Source organism: Schistocerca serialis, chromosome 8 (assembly GCF_023864345.2).
Source record: "Schistocerca serialis cubense isolate TAMUIC-IGC-003099 chromosome 8, iqSchSeri2.2, whole genome shotgun sequence".
NCBI classification, from domain to species: domain Eukaryota; kingdom Metazoa; phylum Arthropoda; class Insecta; order Orthoptera; family Acrididae; genus Schistocerca; species Schistocerca serialis.
In genome coordinates, this window is record NC_064645.1 from 403256897 (window position 1) to 403269713 (window position 12817).

Consider the following 12817-nt stretch of genomic DNA (forward strand, 5'->3'; position numbering starts at 1 on the left):
AAACTGTGTGCCCGACCGAGACTCGAACTCGGGAGATTTTCCTTTCGCGGGCAAGTGCTCTACCATCTGAGCTACCCAAGCATGACTCACGCCCCGTCCTCATAGCTTTACTTCCGCCAGTACGTCTTCACATAGGCTCTCCTGCGAACCTTGCAGAACTAGCACTCCTGGAAGAAAGGATATTGCGGAGACATGGCTTTGCCACAGCCTGGGGGATGTTTCCATAATGAGATTTTCATTCTGCGGTCAGAACGGGGCGTGAGTCGTGCTTGGGTAGCTCAGGTGGTAGAGCTCTTGCCCTCAAAAGGGAAAGGTCCCGAGTTCGAGTCTCGGTCCGGCATACAGTTTTAACCCGACAGAAAGTTTCATATCAGCGCACACTCCGCTGCAGAGTGAAAATCTCATTCTGGTTACTCATGTTGGCAGTTGGTCTTCATTCGAATTCTGGAATATTTACATCATCTTCTTTGGTGAAGGAATTTCGGAAAACTGTGTTTAGTAACTCTGTGGCAGCGGCACTGTCATCAGTAAGATCAGGATTGTTATCACGCAATAAAGGTACTGATTGTCTCCTCCCGCTGGTGTACTTTATGGTCTTCGGCCAGGTTTCGAGAAAAATTTTATTGTGGAAACGATTAAAAGCATCTCGCCGCGTTGTCTGTCATGTTCGAAACGTCTCGCAAGATGCTGAAAACTGATAAACGACTGATTTTCACTTTTTCCAGAACCACCTTGGTCTTCGAGCACCAGGGCGTCCTCTAGTGATTTTCTATTCTTAAGAGAAATCTGGTCTGCCGCAATCACCTTCGTTCAAATGGTTCAAATGGCTCTGAGCACTATGGGACTTATCATGTGAGGTCATCAGTCCCCTAGACTTAACCTAACTAAACTAAGGATAGCACACACATCTATGCCCGAGGCAGGATTCGAACCTGCGACCGTTTCCGGAGTGAAGCGCCTAGAACCACTCGTCCAAACACCTTCGTCATTCAGGCTTGTTTGACCACATTGGAAGCCCCTGAACCACGTAACGATGATGTTGATTTGTTAGTGTAAGCTTCGACCAGCTCAGCACGGATTGTCGCGGCGGTGTTCGCTCTCTGGCTCTCGCCCTCGTGGCGGCCGCAGGCCACCGCGGTGACCTCAGAGCGGGTGGGTCAGCGCGGCCCAGCCCGTATCGAGCGGCTCGCATCTCCCGGCGCGGCCATTACATCACGTGACGTCAGCGGTCTCCGCCTCCCTCGCTGGTCTGCTCTGCGTCGCGCCCACAACCTCACCGCGGCGTCGCTGCGGCTGCAAAGGCGTGCCGGACACACTCTGCAGGGGTTGCTACAGGCCGATCTTACATGCGAACTCATTGTGAGGTGTGTGTGTGTGTGTGTGTGTGTGTGTGTGTGTGCGCGCGTAGGTGTGTGGGTGTGTGGTTAAAACAGAACCACTCCTATGAGCAGTGAAAATAAAGATCTCAATCATTAAGCTATGCGATAATACACTACTAGCCATTAAAATTGCTACACCACGAAGATGACGTCCTACTGACGCAAAATTTAACCGACAGGAAGAAGATGCTGTGATGTACAAATGATTAGCTTTTCAGAGCATTCACACAAGGGTGGCGCCGCTGGCGAAACCTACAACGTGCTGACATGAGGAAAGTTTCCAACCGATTTCTCGTGCACAAACAGCAGTTGACCGGCGTTGCCTGGTGAAAGGTTATTGTGATGCCTCGTGTAAGGAGGAGAGATGGGTACCATCACGTTTCCGACTTTGATAAAGGTCGGATTGTAGCCTATCGCGATTGCGGTTTATCGTATCGCGACATTGCTGCTCGCGTTGGTCGAGATCCAATTGCTGTTAGCAGAATATGCAATCGGTGGGTTCAGGAGGGTAAGACGGAACGTCGTGCTGGTTTCCCAACGGCCTCGTATCTCTAGCAGTCGAGATGACAGGCATCTTATCCGCATGGCTGTAACGGATCGTGTAGCCACGTCAATAATGGGGACGTTTGCAAGACAACAACCATCTGCACGAACAGTTCGACTACGTTTGCAGCAGCAAGGGCTATCAGCTCGAGTACCATGGCTGCGGTTACCCTTGACGCTGCATCACAGACAGGAGCGCCTGCGATGGTGTACTGGGTGCACGAATGGCAAAACGTCATGTTTTCGGATGAATCCAGGTTCTGTTTACAGCATCATGGCCGGCCGAAGTGGCCGTGCGGTTAAAGGCACTGCAGTCTGGAACCGCAAGACCGCTACGGTCGCAGGTTCGAATCCTGCCTCGGGCATGGATGTTTGTGAAGTCATTAGGTTAGTTAGGTTTAACTAGTTCTAAGTTCTAGGGGACTAATGACCTCAGCAGTTGAGTCCCATAGTGCTCAGAGCCATTTGAACCATTTGAACAGCATCATGATGGTCGCATCCGTGTTTGGCGACATCGCCGTGAACGCACATTGGAAGCGTCTATTCGTCATCGCCATACTGGCGTATCACTCGGCGTGATGGTACGGGGTGCCATTGGTTACTCGTCTCGGTCACGTCTTGTTGGCATTGACGGCACTTTGAACAGTGGACGTTACATTTCAAATGTGTTACGACCCGTGGCTCTATCCTTCATTTGATCCCTACGAAACCCTACATTTCAGCAGGATAATGCACGAGTGCATGTTGCAGGTCCTGTACGGTCCTTTCTGGATACAGAAAATGTTCGACTGCTGCCCTGGCCAGCATATTCTCCAGATCTCTCAGAAATTGAAAATGTCTGCTCAATGGTGGCCAAGCAACTGTCTCGTCACAATAAGCTAGTCACTACTCTTGATGAAATGTAGTATCCCGTTGAAGCTGCATGGGCAGTTGTACCTGTACACGCCATCCAAGCTGTGACTCAATTCCCAGGCCTATCAAGACCGTTATTACGGCCAGAGGTGATAGTTCTGGGTACTGATTTCTCAGGATCTATGCACCCAAATTGCGTGAAAACGTAATCACATGTCAGTTCTAGTACGATATATTTGTCCAATAAATACCCGTTTATCATCTGTATTTATTCTTGGTGTAGCAATTTTAATGGCCAGTAGTGTGCATACATCAAAGAAAGATTTGCATCACCTCGGTTCCGATAGATCCGGAGCCTGTACAGAATATTGAAATAGAGGTCAACATAAACATCATTTCCGCCCGTTTTATTGCTCACGAAAACCACACACAGCATGTTGTACCACCATACAGCGATACCTTCATAGGTGTTGGTCCAGACTGCTGTACACACCAGTACCTCTAATACCCAGAAGCACTTACTTTTACATTGATGCCTGCCTGTATTCGTTGTGGCATATTATCCACAAGTTCATCAAGGCACTCTTGGTCCAGATTGTCCCACTCCTCAACGGCGATTCGGCGTAGATCCCTCAGAGTGGTTGGTGGGTCACGTCGTCCATAAACAGCCCTTTTCAATCGATCCCAGGCATGTTCGATAGGGTTCATGTCTGGAGAATATGCTGGCCACTCTACTCGAGCGATGTCGTTATCCTGAAGAAAGTCATTCACAAGATGGGCATGATGGGGGCGTGAATTGTCGTCCATGACGACGAATGCCTCACCAATATGCTACCCATATGGTTGCATTATCGGTCGGAGGATGGCATTCACGTATCGTACAACCGTTACGGCGTCTTCCATGACCAACAGCGGCGGACGTCGGCCTCACACCAAAACATCAGGGAACCTCCACCTTGCTGCACTGGCTAGACGGTGTATCTAAGGCGTTCAGCCTGACGGGGTTGCCTCGAAACACGTCTCCGACGATTGTCTGGTTGAAGGCATATGCGACACTCATCGGTGAAGAGAACTTGATGCCAATCCTGAGCGGTCCATTCTGTATATTGTCGGGACCATCTGTACCGCGCTGCATGGTGTCGTGGTTGCAAAGAAGGATCTCGCCACTTCGGCGACTTGCGCGTCGATGGGGATGAAATGGTGATGATTAGGACAACACAACACCAAGTCCCTGAGCGGAGAAAATCTCCGACCCAGCCGGGAATCGAACCCGGGCCCTTAGTATTGACATACTGTTGCGCTGACCACTCAGCTACCGGGGGCGGACGGAGTGGCTGTAAATGATAAAATTATCCAAAAAGTTTCATTTTGATAAAGTCGTAAACATGGTGCAACATTATGATGCAATCAGTGCTAAAGATATTTATTAACAGTTTGGGCCGAAAACGAATTGGAAATAATAAGTGATAACCCAAAAAGAGTACTTGTACGTCTGTTATTTAATTTAATCACTTACCTACGAATCAGAATCAAGAAATGATCGACCCCCTCAAGCTAAACTCGCCATCACGTTAAAGGTAATACAGAGCGGACTATACGCTTCTTCAGCAAAACACTGTTTCAAGATAAAGATCTGGGAATTTCGATAATCAAATTAAAGTGTGTATGTGGCAGACTCCTTGACTAACATTACATTACTGTCAAGTTTCATGATATGGAGAGAAATAAAAGTGCGTTATGCAAATAAACATTAAAATACGGCACTCAAAACGAAAACGTTAAGAGCCAGTAGCAGGCACGCTATACTTGATTTCCCATGCCAGCATTTTAACGGCCGCAGGCAGTATAAACAATTTCTAACGAAAGGCCATGTTGTATTGGTTATATTCTCTCGCCGACCAAACAAGACAGCAAGAAGGCAGGTTAGGGTTTAACGCCCCATCTCATATTAGGGAAGGGTAGAGGTGAAATCAGCTGTGCCCTTACATATCAGCCTATCTCTGCATTCGCCTGACGCGATTCTGTGAAATGAGAAAAATTTAATCCTCAGTTGCCAGATGGGAATGTGAATCACCGTTTCGCGTAATACGAGAACTCATCTGACCATTTCGCCAGCACACGCAGCGGTAGTCAGGCAAGCCTGTGCCCATTTGCGTCTCCCTTCTTAGGGCGTATGGGCTGTAGGAATGTTTGTATGTCATCTCTATCACATACAAGACGTAGTTAGGTGTCCTACAAAGAACCTTAACATGCTATTTGCTGTATCTAAACGCAATGGACAGAAAACCTGAGCCGGGCCTTGTGACCGAGGGGTCCTAGGCGCTTCAGTTCGAACTGCGCTGCTGCTGCGGTCGCAGGTTCGAATCCTGCCTCGGGCTTGGATGTGTGTGATGTCCTTAGGTTAGCTAGGTTTAAGTAGTTCTAAGTTCTACGGGACTGATGACCTCATATGTTAAGTCCTATAGTGCTCCGAGCCATTTGAACCATATTTTGACTCTGACTGTGACTAGTGAACGCAGCAGTAAAATGATACAGCGCTTTTACGTTTCAGAATGTGTGTAAAACTGCATTTCTTTACATCAAGAGGATTTTCTCACTCTTTGCACCAAACTGATCTGTTCTTCTGGTCCAACTGGATATTAATGTAATTTTTTATCATCATTTTACAGTTCCAGTTTCTCAGGTACCGTTTTACGAGCCTTTGTCATTTTCTTCTGTCAGACTTTTGGATCAGCTTGAGGAGGAGTGTCCTGCCAAAAAAACGCAGTCTTTGATTAGCCTTCCCCACAACATTTTCTAAGTGTTCCTTCCAATTTAAGTTGTTCGTAGTTGTAATACCTAGGTATTTAGTTGAATTTACAGCTTTTAGATTAGACTGATTTATCGTGTAACCGAAGTTTAATGAGTTCCTTTTAGCAATCATGTGGATGCCCTCACACTTCTCGTTATTCAGGGTCAACTGCCACTTTTCGCACCATTCAGATATTTTTTCTAAATTGTTTTGCAGTTTGTTTTGATCTTCTGATGACTTTGTTAGTCGATAAACGACAGCGTCATGTGCAAACAACCGAAGACGGCTGCTCCGATTTTCTCCCAAATCGTTTATATAGACAATTAACAGCAAAGGGCGAATAACATTACTCTGGGGAACGCCAGAAATCATTTTTGTTTTCTCGTTGGCCTTCCGTCAATTACTACGAACTGTGACCTCTCTGACAGGAAATCACAAATCCAGTCACATAACTGAGACGATGTTCCGTAAGCACGCAATTTCAATACGAGCCGCTTGTGTGGCACAGTATCAAAAGCCTTCCGGAAATTCAGAAATACGGAATCGATCTAAAATCCCTTGTCAATAGCGCTCAACACTTCATGTGAGTAAAGAGCTAGTTGTGTTTCACAGGAACGATGTTTTCTAAACCCATGTTGACTGTGTGTCAATAGACAGTTTTCTTCGAGGTAGTTCATAATGTTCGAACACAATATATGTTCTAAAATCCTGCTTCATATCGACGTTAACGATATGGGCCTGTAATTTAGTGGATTACTCATACTACCTTTCTTGAATATTGGTGTCACCTGTGCAACTTTCCAGTCTTTGGGTACAGATCTTTCGTCGAGCGAACGGTTGTATATGATTGTTAGGTATGGAACTAATGCATCAGCATACTCCGAAGGGAACCTAACTGGTATACAATCTGAACCAGAAGACTTGCCTGCCGGAGTGGCCGTGCGGTTCTAGGCGCTATAGTCTGGAACCGAGCGACCGCTACGGTCGCAGTTTCGAATCCTGCCTCGGGCATGGGTGTGTGTGATGTCCTTAGGTTAGATAGGTTTAAGTAGTTCTAAGTTCTAGGGGACTGATGACCTCAGAAGTTAAGTCCCATAGTGCTCAGAGCCATTTGAACCATTTGAATTAGAAGACTTGCTTTTATTAAGTGATTTAAGTTGCTTCACCTCCGAGGATATTTACTTCTACGATACTCATGTTGACAGCTGTTCTTGATTCGAATTCTGGAATATTTACTTCGTCTTCTTTTGTGAAGGCATTTCGGAAGACTGTGTTTAGTAACTCTACTTTGGCAGCACTGTGTTCGATAGTATCCCCATTGCTATCGCGCAGAGAAGGCATTGATTGTTTCTTGCCGCTAACATACTTCACAAACGACCAGAATCTCTTTGGATTTTCTGCCAGGTTTCGAGACAACGTTTCGTTGTGGAATCTGTTATAGGCATCTCGCATTGAAGTCCGCGCTTAATTTCGAGCTTCTATAAAAGATCGCCAATCTTGAGGATTTTGCGTCTGTTTAAATTTGGCATGTTTGCAGAGTATCGATGTAGATATAGATGTAGATGAGAAAGAGATTACTGTTTAACGTCCCGTCGTCAACGAGGTCATTAGAGACGGAGCACTAGCTCGGATTAGAGAGGGATGGGGAAGGAAATCGGCAGTGCCCCTTTCAAAGGAACCATCCTGGCATTTGCCTTGAGTGATTTAGGGATATCGCTCGGTGGGTTATTTTGAGATAGGGAATTAATGGTCGGAATATGTTATGTACGTACACAGCGTACACCGCATAAAAACAACGTAGCTCACAGTAAATTTTCGAAGTGACGACCGCCAATCTCAATGCATGCATGGTAACAGCGCTTGAAGTTCTGCCGTTCTCTCTCAATGTTCCCTGGTGTTTGTTGTAACGATGCACAGCGTGGACCGTAGCAAGCAGATATTCGTCCGTATCTACTGGTGTTTCTTGCTCCAACTCTCGCATAACCCGAGAGGAAAAAGTCCGGAAGTGTGAAATCCAGCGATTGCACTGACCGTGGGACAGGACCACCCCTTCCAATCCCACGATGAGGGTACGTGTTGTTCAGGCGCTCGCGGACATTGACAGTGAAGAAGGCTGGTGCGCCGTCGTGCTGAAACCACATCCTTTCGCGGAAAACGAGAGGTACAGTCTCCAAGAACTGTGACAGCACATCTCGCAGAAACACAAGGTAACCTGGACCAATCATTGTGAGTAGCTTGGGGATTGCCATGACCCAGATATGGCTGTTACGACTGTTGAAAACACCATCATAGGTGAATGAGGCCTCATGCAGACTGTACGAAGTTCGATACTGCAGCATTGTGGTACATAATCCATTGATAGAAGTGAACGTGGGGCTCAAAATCCTTCGAGTGCTTGCACATATTCTTTACGATAGGGGTGTAGTACCTGTTCTACCAACACTCTCTGCACGGTATCTTTCAAAGTGTACGTTTCACGGGTGACTTTACGGATGCTTATTGCTTGGTCGTCGGACACACGATCCAACACCATCTCCTCAATGTCTGATGTTCAGACGAGTCTTTGACGAAAACCTTCGCCGGCGCTCTGTGGCGTGAACGACCATGTCTCTCGTAAGTTGTTATCCACGGAGATAAACTTCTTCTAGAGGATGACGCCTGTTGGGAAAGCGTTCTCTGTTCATTCGCGCTGCTTCACAGGCACTGCATCCTGCCGCACCATGCATTAAATGCATGTCTGCCAACTCTCGCGATGAGTGACGTTCCATCTTTGACGAGATTATGCTTCTGGGGCACGGAAACTGGATATTCTCCTAGTATCACACTTGCGGGGTGCCCATCTGTGTTGACTGCCATCACAATTTAATCTGATCTGAACTTCCTCTTCTGTTTCATCCCAGATCATGACATCAGCAAACTTCACCAAAACATTTCTTGGTCTTCTTTGTTACGTTAATCATAACATTGGTGAACAGTAGAGGGGAGCTTTGCCCTCTTAGTCTGAACCTGTGAAGATCGTTCCTCTCAAACTTGTACACAGCTACTACAGTCACGGATAGCACACTTAATACGTTCTTGCCTTTCACACAGTATTTTTCCATCAGCACTGAGTATTAGATTCACTGTTGACCTGTTATTTTTGAAACCATATTGCCCCTCTTCCAGCTGCGGTTCTATGATCGTTGTCAGTCTTCGCTGTGTTAATTTTTCTAGGATTTCCAGCCCATGTGACAGTTGGGCTATCCCTCTACAACTACGGCCTTTCTTAAACAGAGGAATTATGACACCCTCGTTCCCGCCTGCGAGCATCTTGGTGTCTTTCCACACCTCATTGACTGTTCTGTGCAGCCATTCCAGGCCCTGGAAGCCTGCTCTCTACATCCGCTTTGTCTGCAACTGGAGGTTTTCCTTGGGGGGAAGAGAAACAAAACGACTATTCAAGTTAGTAAGTAAAATGTATCAGACTGGCGATCTACCATCAGCCTTCCGGAAAAACGTCATCCACACAATTCCCAAGATTGAAAGAGCCCACAAGTGAGAGAATTATCGCGCAATCAGCTTAACAACTCATGCATCCAAGTTGTTGTCAAGAATAATATACAGTAGAATGGAAAAGAATATTGAGGACCTGTTGGATGACGAACAGTTTAGCTTTAGGAAAGGTGAAGGCACCAGAGAGGCAGTTCTGACATTGTGGTTGATAATAGAAGCAAGACTGAAGAAAAATGGACACACGTTCATGGGATTTGTAGACCCAGAAATACTTTTCGACAATGTCAAATGGTGCAAGATGTTCGAAATTCTAAGAAAAATAGGTGTAAGCAATGTGGAAAGACTGTGTAGAAAAACGAAGAGGGAAATTAAGACTACAAGACCAAGAAGGAAAGGAGCAACAACGGAGAAAAAGAAAGGTTCAGGAGTAGAAATAAAATTCAAGGTGAAAGGGTATCAACGATAAGATCGCTGATGACATTGCTATCCTCAGTGAAAATGAAGACGAATTACGTGACTTGTTGAATGGAATTGCTATCCTCAGTGAAAGTCAAGAAGAAATACACGATACGTTGAATGGAACAAACAATCTAATGAGTACAGAATATGGACAGAGTAAATCGAAGAAAGATTGAAGTAATGAGAAAAAGCAGAAATTTGAGCACCGAGAAACCTAACATCAGAACTGGGGATGATGATGTAGAAGAAGTTAAGGGATTCAGCTACCTCGGCAGCAAAGTAGCCCATGATGGATGGAGCAAGGAGCGCACAAAAAGCAGACTAGCACTGGCAAAAAGAGCATTGCTGTCTAAGAGAAGTTTACTAGTATCAAACATAGGTCTTAGTTTGAGGAATAAATTTCTAAGAGTGTATGACTGAAGCGGAGCATTGTATGGTAGTGAGCCATGGACCGTGGGAAAATCGGAACAGAAGAGAATCGAAGCTTTTGAGATGCGGCGCTTCAGAAGCATGTTGAAAATTAGGTGGACTGATTAGGTAAGAAATAATTTGACCAACGAGAAACCTAACATCAGAATTGGATATCACGATGCAGACGAAGATAAGGAATTCTGCTTCCTAGTCTGAAAAACAGCTCGTTACGGATGGAGCAAATCGGCGAGGAAAGGAACGTATGGGAAACACTGATAAAAACAAGGGACTGGATGATAGGACATCTGTGAAGACATCAGGGAATAACTTCCATGGTAATAGAGGTAGCTGTAGAGGGTAACAACTGGAGAGGAAGACAGAGATTGGAATACATCCAGCTAATAATTGATGAAGTAGGTTGCAAGTGCTGCTCTGAGATGAAGAGGTTGGCACAGAATAGGAATTCGTGGAGAGCCGCATCGAACCAGTCAGACGACTGAAGACTCAAAGGAGGAAAAAATAGTACATTTTAAAGCTGTGTTTGTTTCTGTGCAGGTGATGGGGGAAACTCCTCGCTGTAGGCTTGAATATCTGGGTTTTTGTTACGTTGTTGGACTGATCCATTCAGTAGTAGTCGAAATTGTCCTTCAGGACTCCACAGATGTCCCTTTCTTTTTTAGCCAGATTATTGTTTCCATCTTCGAATGCCTGTATGGCATTCACTGTTTTTCTTTCACCTCTGATAACACTATACGGAAGTTTCTTATTGCCTCTGCCATCTTCTTGTAACTTTTACCTGCTAGAATTTCCCGTTCGTAACTGCATTAACGGTGAAAATCTCGCGATCGCAGCTGGTCCTGTGCCCTAAGTTGTTAACGTAAACCGTGAACAGCAATGATACTCAGAGGACACAACAGCTGTTTTCTCAGTGTTAAGCAAAATATCATATATGAGATAGGTATCAATGACACCACACGGTACGCGACACGGTGAATACGATTCTTTCCTGTTGTGGCTCTGATAGAGAGAGACATACATGCAGAGAGAGAGAGAGGGAGAGACATCTGGACTTGCAGCTCGCGGTGGCGGTGGCGTGCGGGCGTCCACTAACTCAGCCGGCTGATCGCACGGCTGCGATAGCCGCGACAATCCGGAACACGGCCGGTCGGTGCTCGCTGCTCGCTCCACAATTGCTCAACAGCCGTGTGGTGCCCGCTGCCAGACTGATTGGCCGCTTCTGGCCGCAAGAGACACGCCACCCGCTAACTCCGGCTTTCGATCGCTCAGTCGATTTCTGTCAGGTCGAGTGGGGGTTTCAAAGAAGTGATTCTTTGATAATGTGGCGTGCATCGCTATATACACAGACAGAAAAAAAATCGCGGCACCAAATGATAATGTAGAGTAATGAAATTTCGGGAATACATATGTCTAGGTAACACATTTCAGTGATTAACATTCCAAGGTCACTGGCTAATGTAAACGCTGGAAAAGCCATTGCAAATTTGAAATGCTGGTACATTAATAACCGGTGCAACCGCCAGAATGTTGAATGCAAGCATGCAGACATAGAGCATTACCTGAGGGTAATTACCCCCGAGGGGTAAAATGAAATTTTCTAAGGGGTAAAAATTAAAAGATTCGATTCTCTTTCAGTCACGAAACTAAATTATTTTCAAAAGATTTGTACTATTATCACAGTTTTGTAAGACTCAAATACTGATTATGTAACTCATCACTAATTACTTTTTCTCAGTTAGTAGCATTAATGCGGTAGAGGTCACAGGTTCTTCACATAGTCCACCCACTACACACATATAGCCGCGCGGGATTAGCCGAGCGGTCTGGGGCGCTGCAGTCATGGACTGTGTGGCTGTTCCCGGCGCAGGTTCGAGTCCTCCCTCGGGCATGGGTGTGTGTGTTTGTCCTTAGGATAATTTAAGTCAAGTAGTGTGTAAGCTTAGGGACTGATGACCTTAGCAGTTAAATCCCATAAGATTTCACACACATTTGAACACACATATGATGTGTTTTGTCCCGTACATCGCTGATGATAAAAGTGATATACATTTAACAAATGAGAAATATCTCAAGAAAATTGCTTCTCCAACTTGTAGATAGTATCTGCAGTAGTTCGGAAATTGCTTCATTATTCGCTTCGAAACAGATAAATGAATTAATTAACAGCACGAAACAGCAGTGACTACATAAGGGCTACTATAGCGCTCTACACGGTATTATTACTATTATTATTACTGTTATTATTACTATTACTATTAGTGACTGAGCCCTCCGCGGCTCGTGTTCATCCCGTTTATTGTTTGTCATCTTCTCCTACGGTACTGCCTCCTCGGCGGCCGGAGTAGCCGAGCGGTTCTAGGCGCTACAGTCTGGAACCACGCGACCGCTACGGTCGCAGGTTCTAATACTGCCTCGGGAATGGATGTGTGTGATGTCCTTAGGTTAGTTGGGTTTAAGTAGTTCTACGTTCTAGGGGATTGATGACCCCAAAAGTTAAGTCCCATAGTGCTCGGAGCCATTTGAACCATTTTGAACTGCCGCCTCGTTTTCGTATTCCATTTACTGGCGTCACTAACTTCCTGCCTTACCTGCCCGTGAGTGGCAGCAGCAGCGCTTATCGATAAGTGCACTGTCGTACCATATCTGGATAGTATTTCCGGGTCGTCGTGTGTCTGGAGATGAGTTGGGAGTTCACTCGGGGCGCAGCAGCAGTGCGGTCCGGACGCAGCAGCAATGAAGTCGGGGACGGAGCGCCAGTGAGATGCGGACAGCCAGTGCTCGCCGACCACTGGCGACACCCATGAACTGTCCGACGGAAGGAGACTGGAGCGGGACGACCGTTGGTCGGTCGTTCAGTTGCTCGTCTCATCGG

The 12817-nt window shown here is 46.1% G+C and overlaps 1 non-coding gene across 1 annotated transcript; it reads left to right on the forward strand.

Annotated features, from left to right (window-relative positions):
• Window positions 1-266: 266 nt before the first annotated feature.
• On the forward strand, window positions 267-341 carry Trnal-caa (transfer RNA leucine (anticodon CAA)). Its single transcript has one exon. It is a non-coding gene; the product is annotated as a tRNA-Leu (tRNA).
• The last annotated feature ends 12476 nt before the right edge of the window (window positions 342-12817 follow it).